This window comes from Etheostoma spectabile, chromosome 19, assembly GCF_008692095.1.
Source record: "Etheostoma spectabile isolate EspeVRDwgs_2016 chromosome 19, UIUC_Espe_1.0, whole genome shotgun sequence".
NCBI classification, from domain to species: domain Eukaryota; kingdom Metazoa; phylum Chordata; class Actinopteri; order Perciformes; family Percidae; genus Etheostoma; species Etheostoma spectabile.
The window spans coordinates 11,782,990-11,785,876 of record NC_045751.1 but is presented as its reverse complement, the minus strand read 5'-3'; the positions used below and the strand labels follow the sequence as shown (position 1 = coordinate 11,785,876).

Sequence of the window (2,887 nt, the reverse complement as noted above, 5' to 3'; positions counted from 1 at the left end):
GTAAACAATCCGTGGTCCCAACACAGGCCTCTGATAACACAGCTTATTATTTTCTACAAGTGAAAGAAAAAACAAACACACACAATGTATGTTCCCCATCACATAAAAACGCTGCACGTGATGACAGTTTGGGTGTCCATTACACACTGAATCAGACGGTCGGTGATTCAGATCAGCCTCCATATGGTTGTTAGCTCGGTAGATCCAGCTTTATGACAGAGCAGTCACAAGCAGCAACACGGTTTCTTGGTTTTAACGTAACGTAAAGGGCAGTCATGGATTAATGGTGTTAAAAATCAGGTTCATTAAAATAGTTAATATAGTTAATTAAACTAATATTTAGCCTACTAGTGCCAGCATGGTTTAGTGGTCCACATCCTAGAGAGGGCTCTACTGGTGGAGATAAACCGGTCTTTGTTAGGGTTCAACTTCTAATGAGAATAATGATAACTTTTATACTTTTTATGGGAATGTAAAGTTTGGGTAAGACATATTGCTTGTGTGTGTGTGTGTGTGTGTGTGTGTGTGTATGTGTGTGTGTGTGTGTAAGAATGCCTTTACATCCTTTGAACCCTCCTGTTGTCCTCGGGTCAAATTTGACTCATTTTCAAAATGTTTCTATATCAGAAAATTGGGTTTCTTTTAACCAGATTGTTAAAAAAAATTATGTGAATGGTTTTTAGACAACCATTACTCTTTACACCTTGAATTAAAATAAATGATCACTTCATTACTTTCATTGCATTTGGGTGTTTGATTCGATTTGATAGCATTTGGAAAAATGAATAAATAAATAAATAAATAAATAAATAAAAGAAGGTTAAAAACAGTGAGAAATATAATAAAATAAATCCTTTAAAAAGTGATTAAAAACGTTGGAAAAAAGTGACAAAAATGTCAAAACAAAGGGAAAAACTTTAAAAAACGCTTTAAAAAAAAGAAGAAGAAAGAAGCCAAGGCCTACTACAAAAAGTATCGATAAAGTTGAAAGAGTTAAAAAACAAGAATACATTTAAATGTAAAACATCAATCCAGAAAAACTAAAAGTGGACAAGTAGACAACACGAGGGTTAATATCAGCATTAAATATTAAAATGTTGACTGACTAGATCAGTCTATATCAGAACTAGTCCGACCACGGAAACACCGCCAGACACAGCAGGTCCGTTTGTAAAACCAGTTCTTATCCTAGAGTCCTGCAGCCGTGAACCGGCTCTGATCAGCAGAGACCCGGACTGATGGAGCCGAGACACCCAGCTTTACCTTCATACATGGAGCAATATTCACTAAGAAGATCCCCACGCCCACGTCCAACCATCCGAGGGTCCCTGTCTGTGACCAGGCCTCGCAGCATGGGGGGGGGGGCCGCCTTGCTGTAGACCGACTAAAGTTTGCTTGGCTGTATTTGAGTATTCTCCGGGAAGTGTACAAGCAGAACCCTAAAAAGCTGTTTACTGAAAGTCCCCCGCAGTTTCCCAGATGCTGAAAGGTCCCTTACCGTGAATACGGATCAGACTCACCTTCTCTATCACAGGGTTTGATTTAAAGCTTCCAGTCCTCCCAGTCTCCCATTAGGGGGGGAGACTAGTATGTCTGCAATCTGAGCGTCCCGTCTCAGTGCAGAGTTTGTCCAACGTGTAACTTCAGGGGTCAAAAATCACGAAATCCTTATCATAATTTCCAGAGGAGTCACTGAGGTTTAAATGTGTGACTGGCGTGTTGCAATCAAGTCGAAAAACGTTAAAACTGTAAAGTAACATGTTTTATTCGCATTCCATAGTTTGCGCAGGTCGGATCTCGCTCTGGGTTCCTCATGAGTGCTGACGGCCCTTCCGCCTTATCTCATTGCTCCCTGATGTGTAACCGTGCGTACACGGTGTGGGCTGGGCTAGTAATCAACACCCCTACCCTCGCTGCGGCCGTCCTGCCCTCCGTCCCCGTCATGCAGTCGACGCATTGTGAAGTCCCACCGTTTCTTCTTGCGACCATGGCAGGAAATCCTGAGGGATTAGAAGGATCTGCCACACACTACGAACTAAGCATACCAACTCCAACCTGTTACCCTCTTTCAGACCTCCTTTTTAATTTTAGATTCTGGATTGTTGTTCAAACACGTCACATTGCCACATTGCCTTGCACTTTCCTATTATAGACCCACTGTAGCCATGTTTGTCAGTCAGGCGAGAGGGCATTAGATGGGCTGAGTTGCAGCCATAACCGCATTTTTTAAATTATCTGATAATCTTCCTTATTTAGAAGACAGTCCGATTAGATTTTAAGAAATCTTTCAAAAAAACACCAATATTTCAAAGTATTTTATTCATTAGCATGATATTTGACGCGGAGCGTTACTTTGAAAAAGTTGTAGTGAGAGAGATTGGTTTGAAGAGTAATTTTATTCCAGATGCGAGCTTTCATTTGAAGTATAAGCTCGGCTGGCAGCAGGCGGGACGGCACGAGACGCTCTCAGGCTGCAGCCATACACGCTGGTCCCTTACTGCCTAACCCATCACCATCACAAGTCTGGCACAGGATAATGCATACACGCCGCGTGGTAGGAGCTGTGACTCAGACCCCTGGCTGCTGAATGCAGGACTAGATTCTGATAACGCAGAGCCCCCCCATTTATGGGCATGTAGCCTCAATAATTAAGAGAATAGCGACTACAAGTTGCGGGAAAAGCAACAGAGAAAAAAAAAAAAAAAAAAAACGAGAGGGAGGGTAGAAAAAACGACTGAAGGGTTAAAAAGACATGATGAACAGAGTGATGATGAAGAGCTGCAGTTTGGTGAAGGGTCCAGCAGGTGGAGGAGTCTCATCTTCTTTAACTTCCTGGAAACAAACACATCAAAGTTCCTCTTTCTCTGTAAAATAACTGGTGATCAGC

The 2,887-nt window shown here is 41.9% G+C and overlaps 1 protein-coding gene and 1 long non-coding RNA gene across 4 annotated transcripts in view; one reads left to right on the top strand and one right to left on the bottom strand.

The window, feature by feature from the left end:
- Window positions 1-2,887, bottom strand: part of LOC116707340 (uncharacterized) — a 217,341-nt gene that overhangs the window by 78,882 nt on the left and 135,572 nt on the right. The window lies entirely within an intron of this gene.
- LOC116707365 (uncharacterized) overlaps window positions 1-2,887 on the top strand; it is a 26,604-nt gene that overhangs the window by 13,120 nt on the left and 10,597 nt on the right. The window contains exon 3 of the long non-coding RNA XR_004336489.1: window positions 156-162. This is a non-coding gene — a long non-coding RNA (uncharacterized LOC116707365). The remainder of the gene's footprint in view (window positions 1-155; window positions 163-2,887) is intronic.